The sequence below is a fragment of the Dipodomys merriami genome, unplaced genomic scaffold (assembly GCF_024711535.1).
Source record: "Dipodomys merriami isolate MVZ:Mamm:240054 unplaced genomic scaffold, mDipMer1.0.p SCAF_711, whole genome shotgun sequence".
NCBI classification, from domain to species: Eukaryota; Metazoa; Chordata; class Mammalia; order Rodentia; family Heteromyidae; genus Dipodomys; species Dipodomys merriami.
The window spans coordinates 238,191-252,500 of NW_027206304.1; the positions used below are offsets into that span (position 1 = coordinate 238,191).

At 34.5% G+C, this 14,310-nt stretch overlaps 1 non-coding gene and 1 pseudogene across 1 annotated transcript; both read left to right on the forward strand.

Moving 5' to 3' along the window:
* The first annotated feature begins 5,212 nt into the window (after positions 1-5,212).
* Positions 5,213-5,309, forward strand: LOC138818109 (U6 spliceosomal RNA; annotated as a pseudogene).
* Positions 5,310-9,249: 3,940 nt separating this feature from the next.
* LOC138818106 (U6 spliceosomal RNA) lies at positions 9,250-9,356 on the forward strand. The gene has a single exon (XR_011368979.1). It is a non-coding gene; the product is annotated as a U6 spliceosomal RNA (small nuclear RNA).
* Positions 9,357-14,310: the final 4,954 nt, after the last annotated feature.

Sequence of the window (14,310 nt, forward strand, 5' to 3'; positions counted from 1 at the left end):
TTCTCACTGTGAAACAATGTTGTACTGGAATTTAAATTCAAATTTCTTTTTAAAAAGGCATCAAAATTTATGAATTGAACTTTAATTACCAAACAGTAATTCTCTGAAAAAGATAATTTGGGTCAAAATATTTAGGGAGAAAGTGCCCTCCACAATGAAAGCAGGTATTGGGTATACACATTTCTGTTTATAATACTTTCCACAATGTCTTTGCAGGTGAAGCACTGAAACACAGAAAAAAAAATCTGATTGGATATCTTAAACCAATGATTTCTCATTTCTAAGTAGCTCACAAAATATAATATCCTTATTAACATGACATATTGAAGACTTCTCTTATTACATTAGCCAAAAAGTTTTGGGATCAGAGAATAATTGAGCAAATAAGAAAACACATTCTTAGAAGCCCTGGCTAAGCGTATTGATTTCAGCAGTAGAGGGATTCCAAAACTTTTTGAAATAGATTGTGTTAATATTTTTGCTACCTAAAGTGATTTTAAAGAGCCTATTTGGCTCACTACAATGCAGAACAGATTGAGTGAAGACATGAAAATAAATTCCACACCCAAATAAAAGAGTTTAAAAAGAAAAACCATGATGATGGAGCAGTGGGGGATGCCTTATAGTCCTTCAGCTTCACTAGACTTGAAGCCAAGAAGCTGTGATTAATTGGAAATCAAGCAAGAGCTAAGAGGAGAACATAGAAGTAGGACAAAGAATTATTGTCCATTGTAACAGACACTGTCACAAAGTATGGATGATTTAACTCTATTCTTCTCCATACATCTTGTTGAGCAAATGCAAGACCGAGAGAAAAATAATCTATTGAAATAATTTTACAAAGGATAACTTCACTGTTCCTCATATGGTATCTAAGGAGAGTCTTTTTTTTATTGTGAAAAAAACTGTACAGAGGGGATACAATTACATGGGCAAGATAATGAGTACATTTCTTATCAACCATTGTGGCTTCCTCCTTTGTTTCTCCTTCCCATCCCTTCCCAGACTCCCCCCTCACCCAAGCCTCCCCCCACCCCTAACCCCCCAACAAAGTTGTAAAGTTCGTTTTCGACATGACAACTTGTACTTCTCATTTTTGCAATGGTCCACCTGTATCCTTATTTAAACGACGTGTTTTTCCACTTTCCCTCCACAAATTATACCGACATCAAATAGAGTGAAAGCAGGGGGGAGGGACATACAAAGCAACAAAGAAATAATCATATAAATGCATTAGAAACAAATGCATGAAAGAAAAAAACATTTAAATACATATCTTAGGGTTCCTTTTCCTAACATCTCCTTATCTTACCTTTTCTGCTTGACTCATACACATACTAAGTATTGAAAATAAGGGAAACCATGGGACCTACGTTTCTTTGGGCTTGGCTTACTTCATTTAACATAATTTTTTCCAAGTCTAAGGAAAGTCTTAAGAGAGAAGATAAAAGTGGAGTATTCTTCGGTTTCCTCGAAGCATCTTGTTAGCAAAATATATCTTTTAGGTTAGAAGTTATTGAATCAAAAATGGTAGAGTCCTTATTTTTGTGGGCACTTTAAATACAAAAAGACTTTCACGGTAAAAGAAAAAGTTTAGCTAAATATTTGTGATCACAGCTTCTTGGACTGTATTTTCAGAGACAAAGTTTTACATTAGAGTTTGTCCTCATTAATATAGATGTTGGGTTTTCGTGGCAACCAAATGCTAGGGTGAAGTTTAATGCACTCTCTTGGACAAGATAACAGCATGATAGAAAAAAATGGTAAATATTTAGTGAATTAGTTTGACTAATTACTTTGCCAGAACAAAAAGGAAAGATATAATTCAAAATCACTTGACTTAAAAGAATGACGAAAGAGTAGTGAAGAGAGATGAGAGAAAATATAGAGGATTTTTTTCTCTCCAGTAGAGTAATGGGTTCTTGATCCGTTTCTCCCAATCTATCTTCACAAGCTAACAAGTGTGGCTTAGGACTGGAGTATCCAGTGCAGTGAAAGAGAACTCACAGAAGAAAATATTTGCAGCAGATGCAGGTGATTTATAACCTTAGACAATCTATTTAAATCTGTTCAAAATTGTCTGCTACCCAAAACTTCCCTCTTTGAACAGTTTTGTTTGCTTTTCCCAAGACTACCCTTCATTGAATATTTAAAATTTTGAGAGGTCATATTTATCCTCTCTAGAGGTTGCTGTTTGCTTGTGATTTTTGTGTGTTTTTGTTTTTTGTTATGTTTTTAACTGAATTTCAAAATGTTGTGCAAGTATATTACAATAAATATGTCTATCTAATTGTCCAATGCTCCTGGGTCAGAGTGACTCCTTCTATCATTCTCAACCAACCCCTTCTCCAAGATTTATTTCAGATTTACCACTTTTTTGTCACATGTGTACATTGAGTATTCTAGCTGTACTTGCCCCTTGTTCCATTTTCATTCATTCTATGTTTTTACTATTATTCCTTTCTGGTTTCAACTTCCTGATAGTCATTCTGTTAAACTATCTGTTAATACTTTGAAAGGTTTATATACATTCCATGGAGCTTCAATCCTGCATATACTTGAATGTATATCAGCTTATAATTCCATATTTCATTCATCTGCAATAACAACTTGCCAGACTGGAGATGTGCAGCCCCTAGACATGATAATATTCTCATTCAATTGGAAGATTAATCTTTAGTCAACAAGAAAGTTTAAAAATGGCTAAGAATGTATTCCTAGCTACCAGTTTTTATAAATGGCTTTGTACAAAGTTTTGTGATTATTTTATTTGACATGGGATAATATTTTCTACTACCTATAGGTTTTGGAAAAAGAAGAAAACTAAAATTTACTACTATAGAGGAATATGATAGAAATAGAAGACAGATTTTATATTTGTCACATCTCTGATGAGTACCCATATTCAAGATTTAAAGTCTTATTTCATACTATGTTAGACAGATAGGGAAAACATAAAACAACATATGATAAGACAACTATTTGTGACTTTTTAAAATGTACCTTATTAAATGATGAAATTTACTTTATTAGCTAGTGTTTGAGTTTGAATTATGGGAGGTTGATCTATTAAACACATTTCTGGAAGGCAGCTACTGAACAAAACAAATGGTGGGGGGGGACTATTTCTACACTTTAATGAATGGTTGAACGTGTTTGGCATTAGTGCTAGGTAAATAATTCAACTCTATTGTAACTTGCTCCCTACATTTGTAAAACTTGCAATGTCACTTATTATCAACTACTTGTCAAATGTTATTTTGGTGAATGTGATTTTATAAAGTTTTGAAAAAGAATATATTTTCAGGAGATTAAATGTAGATTATCATTGGCTTGAGAATGATAGCATTTTTACACTACAGAACCAAGATTTACTGTAGTACCAGTAGTTTGAAGCATTAAGGATCTTCTCAATTAATGTTTTTTTTAAAAATTACAATTGACCTGTAAGTCAAGTTTTCCCAGCCTTGGTAGACCAATTATGGATCTATCGTTCCCAGAACAATTTTTTTGGCCTACTTATACTGGACTGAAATCTTTCAGTAATCATTAGGAGAGGGGTATTAAAAATAATTTTGTGACATTTGTGATCTTGTTCACTCATATGGGCTGGTCATTTGTAAATTGTAAGTTTGAATTACTGTACTTTCTTTCAGATTTTGTGATCTCATATTTCATATTAAGTTGCCTTGCATTTCACAATTGCTTACTGCTAATTCCAGTGTTGTCAGGAATTGAGATGGATTTTCAATTACTTTGTTGGCATGTTGCATGGGCCTAGATGAGAAGTCTTGCCCTTGTTACTTGATGATGCGGATAACTGAGACCTGGGATCCTAGGACATGTGTGTCCTTCAGAAGAATAATAGCTTTTAGACATCATATCTGCAAAATTCGGGTATAATCATTAGTAATGCTTCAGAAAGATGGAGAAAATCAGTTTGGGACCAGTGAGTTAAAACAATAAACAGAGTAGCAGCTTAAAATCCCTAATAGATTAGAGGAAAACTATTTTTTTGGCAATGTGAATTCAGAAGACCAAGAACACTTAGAATGTATCACAAGTTTATACCAAAGATATTGCATTCATATTTTTATTTCTAATATGTATTCTAAACCTAATTATTTATATTCCAATACTATTTATTGGAATAAATATCTATTTATTTGTCAAATTATCAATTAATTCTAGTAAGTTTCACTGTGTGAACTAAAATATCAGCACATATAAATATAAAATGTATAACTATATACAAGAAAAAGGAACACGTTTTGCAATCTTCTGTTGTGGTTAGAGTATCAAATTATTTAAAGTATTTAAAGTATTATTTCATTATCTCTACCTCAGTGTTTGGAACAGTTGGACCTAAAGCTTTACCATTTGAAGATTTACAGCCTAGTGGCAAGAGGAAACACTTTGATTAAAACATTAACAATTTAAGGCGTAATATCGAGGAGAGACATATAGACTTCTCTTGTAAATCTGAAAATATTTGGTGATAGAAAGGCAGTAATGTAAATTCCTGCCTGGTTGGATGGTAGACGGGCCAGGACATTAGTTAATCATGCATATGAACAATTTTTTCACCTTCTTGGCTTTAGATACTTTTGAAATATTAGGTATAATAACCAATTATATTTTGATAAAATACCTTCTAGTCTAAACATTTCTATCTGAACTGTTCCTGACTCTAGAGACAGGAACTTGTAATTAAGATTAGTTTTGTTCCAGTAAGAAAATCTATGCTTTCAGGGTAAGATATTCTGGTTCGTCTGTTCCTAAATGGAAGAAAGGTAGAGGGTCAGGTAGACATTTGTGCCAATAAGATCTCATTTAGGAATTTTTAGGCTGCAGAAATTTAGAAGTAGCTCTTAAGCAAGGCTTACTTTGAATGCATTAGTTCCACAAAGCTAACTCAGCTGATAAATAAGTACTTGAAAAGCTATCCCCTTTGGACCTTGCTTTAAATTCTTCAAAGTATGATGAAATCTAAAATGAAAAAGACTTAAAATACTCATTGACAAAAAAAATTGCAAATGTGAGCAATCGACCAAACAGTGTAAGTTTTTTTCCAATATACACAGAATTTTAGAGAAGTAATATCAATAGCATTTTTAGGAACAATAAGGTTTCCTAGTTACAAATAGTCAACCAAGGATACATGCCTGTATAAAGATTGCATCATTAGCTACTTAAATTTAGAGGATACTACATGCTTCAACAGCACGTCTATCCAAATTACAATACAAAGATTAACATGGCACTTGCACAAGGATGATATGAAAATTTGTGTAGTATTCCATATTTTTCATTCTTCAGATGCAAGAAATGAAAAAGTTATTAAAAATTGATTACAAAAATACAGTTGTAACAATACATGTAATTCATTGAATTGAAAGTTAGTTTGACATCAGTGTATTAAATCATCACCTTAGAAAGGCCTTTACATAGCATAACCTTTACAAAACTTTTGAAATTAGATAACATTTTTATTTTATCCCAAAGAAATAAAATACTATAAGGACCTATGGGACAAAAAGGAATCTTAAACTGTTTCTATATGGAATGCTATCTGAAATGACACATTTATTAATGAACCTATATATTATGAAACAATGTAGAATTAAAAGTATTATATCTAGGAAGGATGAAATAGATTATGGATATTATACAAACAGAATACAGATTATCTTAAAATATCCTTTTTCAGACAAGCAATAGAAATATCTTTAGTTTCTGCATTACTCATTTCAACAGATAAGTTAAAGTTATTTCTGATTATAAAAATCACAAACTCTGCAGAAATCATTATTGATGTATACAAACAAATCTTGAATACATTTTGACATCAAAGTCCGGCAATTCACTTGGAAGAATAGCATGGAATCCATGAATATTTAAAGTAAGATATTAATGTGGCTTTTATTGTGAAAACTTTTTGTACGGACACAAAGATGGATTGGCATTTTTGATATTTAAGAAACTTAACCCAACCATCATGACTTAGGAGAAAAATTTTTGCAGCCTTCCACAACTTCAAAGAGGTAGTGATACATACTTATCCTTTTGGCAATATCAAATGCAGCTTCTTCCAAGTTGTTCTTGACCTGGTGTGATATAATATTTCAATAGAAGGAGATCCCGCGTACCTTTGTTATTTCTATTCCCAGCAGCAAGATGCAAGTTTGTCAAGAGTTCTTTAGTTTGGGCATTGGTATCTGCATCATGATGAAGAAAGAAAGAAGCCACTCTGGTATTATTCCACATATAAGCACTATGCAGGGTTGTCAAGCCATTCACAGTTATTGCATGAATATCTGCCTTGAGCTAACAACTCATGGACAATGTCTAAGTGTCCACTGTAGGCTGCCTGATGAAGAGAGCTATACTCATCATCATCCCTAGTTTTCACATGAGTGGCCTTTTTGGAAAGTAGTCTCTGCACTGAAGTAAGCCGATTATTTTCAACAGCCCAATGAAGAAATTTGCTTGGATACTTCTTCATTTTTTTCTAGCAAATGATACCATTTCTCACTTTTTCATCTAGTTCCTTGTCTTCATCAGAATTGCCTAACTAGAGACTTTGAGTACCAGTGGGAATGAGGTGTAAATGATTTCCCCAATAGTTCACATTGGTTGAAGTAGTCAGAAAAATCTACATTTTCTACACCTGTTTTTTCACCATGATTTTTTTCTCTTTTTCCATTTTTACTATTTGAAATTATTCTAACTGGAGAGTAGGGAATGGATAGAGAGCAGAAGAAATAAGTGCAAAAACAATCTTCACAGAAGCAAATTCTCAGAGCTATTTCATGACTTAGAAAAGGATAAAGTGGCTGAAGTTAGTATAAATTTAGAAGTATGAAAATGGGAGGGGGGACAAAGATGGCAACGGGGCAGTAGGGAAACGCCACAGCTCTCCCCAACCAAAAAGAGAGTTCGAGTTCCTAAGCTTAATCTCCCCAAGAGACCCACAAAAACAAAAAGATGAACACCCATAGAAATACAGGAGGTGGAAAATAACAAAAAAGAAAGAGAGAAAAAGAATTTCAGAACAGAGAAGTGCGAAGACTCCTCCCCCAATGCTTACTGGTGGTGAGCAGGCCCAGCAGGGGCTGCTGGAGTCCCAGAGACAAAGGGGCTGCCTGCAGATCACCCACACAGAAGGACATAAGAAACCAAGAAACAAAGAACTTCCACTCCTCTGGTCGAACCACTATTAAATAACCCCATGCTGCTGATGACATGTATGGTGTATATGTGTACACCATTATATGTTACAAACAATTTCCTCCAGGAAAGTTAGAATGAGTTTGTGACTTTAATTGAGCATCTTCATCCCAAAATACCGTGAAAATTGGGAAATTTTGTAATCACTTAATAACAATTTAAAAAAAAAACCACCAGAAAACTACATGTGGAGCTATGGCTCAAGTGGTAGAGCATGAGCCTTGAGCTGAATTGCTCAGGGACAGCTGCCAGGCCTAGAGCTCAAGCCCCACGCCTGACAAAAAGAGAGAGAGAGATCTTTCATGTGATTGATTCTAACATATTTATAAAATTATGTCTTTATTGCTTTGTATGTCCCTCCCCCATGGTATAACCCCTGGTTTCACTATATATGAAGTTGGTGTATGTGGAGGGGATGGGAAAAAACAAATCGTTAAAACAGAGATACAGGAAGACCCATTTCAACAATGAGATGTACAAGTCTTTATGTCGAAAAAAGAACTTTACAACTTTGGTTGGGGAGACGGTGGGGAGGATACGAAGGAATGGGAAGGGGAAACAAAGGAGGAGGCTACAATTCTTGATAAGAAATGTGCTCATTATATCTTACCCATGTAATTGTTACTCCTCTGTACAGTATTTTCACAATAAAAAGAAGTATGAAAATGACAAAAATATTAAAATATATTCATATATTTCATTATATAACCCAAACCAGAAAGCAAATGTTGTTTAGATGATTTCTTAAAAACAGTCTTTCAGGAGCTGGGAAGGTGGCTCAGTGGGAGAATGTTTGTCTTGCATGCATGAGGTCCTGGGTTTGATTCCTCAGCACCATATAAGAAGAAAAAGACAAAAGTGGTTCAGTGGCTCAAGTGGTAGCACCATCTTTGAGCTGAAAAGCTGAGGGACAGCACTCAGGCTCCAGAGTTCAAGCCCCACAAAAACAAAAACCAAACCAAAAACCTAAACAAAACACAGCTCTCACATTTGTATCCTCAATTCTTTAAAGACACTGCTTCAGCCTATGACTAAGATTTTAGGTATAGACATTTATCAACACTTCTGATTGAGATTTCTACTTGAGAAAATTTTAAATCAATATTTTGTTCTTAATTTTTCTCTTTGTACATTCACATGCACCTATAAAAAATGGTGTGGACATCCCAGTAACATTCTCAAAGTACCTCCTGATGATGAGTTACGAAAAGTTGTATTCTATTACAAAAAGGAAAACAATGCTACAAATAAAGAAAACTAATGATTAAATATTAATGGTTAATAAAATAAAAACCAAACACCAGTGTTTCCAGTTTTTGAAATGTTCTACATATTAGATTTTACTATTTACTCATATTCCTGTACATTTAAAACTGGCTAAGATTATGATGTTCACAAGAGTTTTGTAGGCTACGAGTAGCCTTTAAGGTTACCCACTAAGGTTACTCTTAATTTATGGCTCATCTTATCATTTGTATATGGCTTATATCATATTTGTTCCTCACTAACATGTAAAGGAAGGCCTCAAGTTTTAACAGAAACTGTGTAGTTAAAATCTTAACTCTTCACTGTTTTTTTACACAGACTTTGCAACTTCTCATAGTAAAGTTTCTAAAAACTCTGAAATGTACATACTTAGTAGTATATGTCTGCTACCATAAATCTTAAATACTTTATGGAAAAGTTTTATGACCTGCCAAACAGTCTTAATTTTGGCATATATAAGCAAATTCCCAGTATTAATCATATTTAAAACAATAAAACTTTTAACAAACCTTAGCACTTGCTACAGTGCTCATTATGACAGGTGCCATGTATAGAATAATGAATTTCTACTCTTACATATCTCTTGAACAACAAATATCTGGAATTATTTTGTTTTTGACATATCTCACTTGACTTTATTCTTAAATGTGTGCTTGCTTAAGAAATATATGGTTCTAAAATTTCACGACAAGTCTTTTTAACTTATTTTTTGTTGAATTATCTAGTTTAGGAAAATCAATTCCAAAATGTTCTGTGCTCAGTTTGGCATCACATACACTAAAATTGGAAAAATACAGAGAAGATTAGCATGACCCCTACGCAAGGATGACATGCAAATTGATGAAGATTTCCACATTTTTACAACAACAGATCCTGGAGGGGATGTGGACAGAAGGGAACCCTACTCCATTCTTGGTGGGAGTGAAAACTTGTACAACCACTTGGAAAGAAGTATGGCGGTTCCTCAAAAGATTCCACATAGAGCTCCCTGATGACCCAGCAATCCCACTTTTGGGCATTCACCCAAATGATCAAACAAGATCATACTATAACTACCAGCACAGCTTTGTTTATTGCAGAATTGTTTACCATAGCTAAGTGTAGGGAGCCAAGGCGAGACTCCGCCCACTCCCTTGCAGTTTTGAGGATTACCACTCCAGACGGTGCTTGGCGGGACGCCTGGGCTGTGCGCGTGCGCGAGCAAGGTAGTGTCCCCAGCCAATCCCATGACACCTGGTGACGGTAAAAGGCAGGCGACCAACAATAGAAAAGACCCGTGTTCGAATTCCCTATATAAGCGGCTGTATTTCGGGTGCACGCTCTCTCGCGCCCAAGCTCTCCTACAACTAAAAGGCTCTCCAATAAAGCGTGATCTGAGAAGACTCCTGGAGTGGTGGTCGTTTTTCCTCGCTGGTCGAGTAGGCGGTCACTACAGCTAAGATATGGAACCAACCACGATGCCCCTCAGTAAATGAATGCATCAAGAAAATTTTTTTTGTGTGTGTATGTGTGTGTGTGTGTATGTATATATGTATGTATGTATGTTTCTATCTATCTACACATACATATATATATTTGTATATATGTATATACATATATTTATATATGTATATTTATATACATAAATATAAATTGGAATGTGTATATATACATATATATATATACATATATGTATATATATATATTGGAATTCTATGCCTCCATCATAAAGAATATCATCGCCCAATTAGTTAGGGAATGGAAAGTCTTGGAAAAAATTATATTTACTGAAGTAAGCCAAGTCCAAAGAAACATAGGTCCCAAGGTATCCCTTACTTGCAATAAATAATATAAGCAGAAAACTGGGATAAGCAGAAAAGATCAAAAGCTATATGCATATTACTAGATAAGATGATGTTAAGCTAAATGAACCCCAAGATAAGGATAGAAGTGATTTTTTAATTCTTTCTTACTGTTGTTTCTAACATATTTATAATGTACGATGTGATTTTTTTTTGTTTTTTTTTATGGTCCTCCCCCACAGTATAACCCTTGTTTTCACTGGATTTGATGTTGGTGCACCTACATCCTGTAAATACACTTCTCTAATTTGGGAAAGGAAAGGGAAAAATCAAAATGCTTAAATAGATATAAAAGTTGAGCCATTGTAACAATGAGATGCACAAGACAATATGTTGGGGAGTGTGGGGGTATGGGGATGAGAAGTGTACTTGTGGAGGTGGAGGGGAAGGGATGGTGGGGGAAAAACAAAGGAGGAGGCAACAGTGCTTGATAAGAAATGCACTCATAACCTTGCTCATGTAACTTTAACCCCGCTATACAGTATTTTTACAATAAAAAACATTAAAAAATGTTCTGAGATGGAAGAGTTTATTTTATTTTACCCATATAATATTGTTAACAAAGAAATTAATGGGGGGGAGTATTGGGTGGGGGGCCAGGGGGAGGCTGGGAATGGATGGGAAGGGGAAACAAAGGAGGAGGCTACAATACTTTATAAGAAACCCCAGGGATGGCACACACACACACACACACACACACACACACACACACACACACACACACACACACACACACACATACACAAACAAACAAAAAAATTAATGGAAAAGACTGAACCAAAGATATTTGTGTGTGTGTGTGTGTGTGTGTGTGTGTGTGCGCGCACGCGTGCCTGCATGTAGGTGTGCTCAGAGTTTTAACTCAGTGCTTCATGATCTTGCTAGGCCTTTCCTCTCTAGATTGGTGAGCTACTATATGAGCTACCTCTCCATTCCTGGACCTTTGCTAGTTTGTTTAAATTTTTGAAAAATAATCTTAGGAATTTTTTGCCCTGATTGGCTTCCAACTCTTATCCATAATTCTCAGGGTCCTGAGAAATTATGCAGAGTAAACAGGATTACAGGTGTGACCAACCATCACAAGGCTTTCAGAATAATTTTCAAAGTAGAAGAAAATTTACTTCACGGGGGACCTGTTTTATCACTTCCTACTTTTAAAGCATTTTGGAGTGATTATATGTGAATTTATTTCATGTTGGGATTCTTAAAGGAGAGTAAGTGATGGTATTTAAAAGTTTTAGTACGTTTTTTAAAAGGATACTGGAACTTTGGGACAGAAGAAATTTGCCTCTCTTTGGACCTCAATTTATAAGCTCAGCTCTGTGCATGATAACCCAATGTCACCAACACAATCTGTGTTGAAGACAAAATGTGACAGAAAACAATTACTATGGGCAATAATTGCTATGCTATGTTTTATTGGACAAGATGAATATTGAATTGAGAGTGTAAGAGAATGGAGAGATTTCACCTACCGTTTTTGTATTGCTGAAAGGCTTTTGGAAACTTTGACTGATTTCCTTCCTCACTGTGTGTCTTTGGGCCATACACTTAGTGCCTTTAATTACAATTTTTCTCAACTATAAAATGGTAATAACATTAGCATCATAGCAAATGTTTTCTTAAGAACTAAGAGACATAAAACTTGTGAAATACTTAACATAAACTACGAATGAACTTTGAGTTTAGCTAGCAGTTTTTTTAATACTAAACAGAATGTGATATGTATTACAGAAATCATTACATGTAGTAAGCCACCAGAAGAAATGTTATCTATTGACTATGCTTTGCTTCCAAGGAAGCCAGCTGGATAACTTCTCATGCTGTAAATCAAACTTCTTATCTTATGTCTTGATAGTGCTAAACTATCAGGGTCAGAATAATGAAGGAATTGTAGACTGAGCTGAGGTCCATATGAAAATGTTCAAAACTGATAAACCTTAAAAGTAACTAAGCAGTATATTGTGTTTTTCATCATTTAAGTTAAATTGCAAAGAAATGGAAGACCTAGAAGAATGAATTCTCTTTTTGGTAACCTATCATAGGTCCTTAGCAGGATGAACTCTTTCCTCATTCTTGTAGAGGCATCATCAGATGAGAGGAACTCTATTTTTTTGGTTGCTTCTTTCAATTTATTCTTCAGTTTGAAATCTGAACTACATGAGACTGAAAGAAACCAAGGAAAATTAGACACACAGGATTTGGAAAAAGCAATCAGAGTAAAATAAACTAAATACATATAGCCTTGTAAAAGGCTTCACTGAATTGAGTTATATAGTCTCAAGTATAAGCAAAAAATGATTTAAGCAATATCATATTATTGAAAATTGAAAAATGTTAGGTGTTGCTCAATTTTTTCCTTTCTACTACCAGGAATGTATTATTGATTTTATATAGAGAGATTAAAGATGGGATTAACAAGGAACTTGATTAAAAATCGATAAAAGCTCTGAATAGACATGTTTTCCAATATGCTCTGAAAATCACCAGTGGCTTTACAAAGTTGTGTTTAATATCAATTCTATGCTGGCTTAATGCTGTGTGAATAGAAGTCATTAGAGAAATGCAATTCAAAATTACTATGATACTACTACATAACTATTATAACTCTTAAAAATATTCGAAGGCACTTGGTGTGGTGGTAAAGGCTTGTAATTCCAAGCATTTGGGAAGTTGGAGTAAGAGGATTTGAGCTTAAGGCCAGCCTGGGATACTGCACATAGTAAAAACATGCCCTTTAAAAAAAACTTAAAAGGTAATAATGTTGGTGAGAGTGTGAAGAAAAGGAAAATTTCTACACTCTTGGTCAAAATACAGGTTAGTATTCTCATTGTAGAAAGTAGTATGCAGTTTTCTAAAGAAATGCAAAGTTGAAATATCATCTGACCAACCAATCATATGATTAGTTCTCTCTGGGTAACTCGTAAATATATCTATAGTTCACTGTTATTCACATTATTCACAACAGGCAAGATATAAATCAAAGTTATGTGTTCAACTATAGACTAATAAACCAACTGTGGCACATGCACAAATATAATTTTCTGTTTCATCCTTAAAATAGCAAGAGATTTCTCCCATTAGCCACAACTTACAATGACCTAAAAGATGTAATCTAAATGAAGTAAAATGTTGCTTTCTGTTCTTTGTAAAACCACACACACACACACACACACACACACACACACACACACACACACACACACACACACACACACACACACACACACACACCAACCTAAGCAACAGAGAAATTTTTCAAAAAGTAAAGCAACTGGAATTGCTGGGGCATTTAGGTCACAATATAGATGATAGTAGATATACAGGATGACCAAGTATAGAGTTGTAATGTCTAATGTGAGCATACAGGGGACAACACTGGCCTTACATAGGAATGAAGCTAAATATGTAGGAGTTGGTCTTCCTTGTAGGGGTTTCTCTTTTAGGTGTTCTTCCTTCAGTAATGGATGAGATGAACGTAATTCTTTACATATACTTGCCTGTTTGCAGAAATAATAACAAACAATACAGCAATAACGTTTTATGCTCAACATGGAACAAAATGCCAAATTAATGTACATGAAATTATCCTTGATATAAACTAATCATTACTAATAAGGGAACCCATGGGACCTATGTTTCTTTAAGTCTGGCTTCACTTGATGTGATTTTTTTCGACGATCTCCTATTTCCTTACAAATGAGTTGGTATCATTCTTTATGATGGAAGCATAGTATTCCATGTGTATGTATGTGTGTATGTGTGTGTGTGTAACTTTTTTTTATCCATTCATCTACTGAGGAGCATCTGGATTCATTCCATATCTTAGCTGTGGTAAATAATACTGTGATAAACATAATTGTGCTGGTAGATTTACTGTGGCCTTGTTTGTGATCACTTGGGTAAATGACCAGATGTGGGATTACTGGGTAATAGGGGATCATGATTATGTACATCAAGGATAATCTTAGTA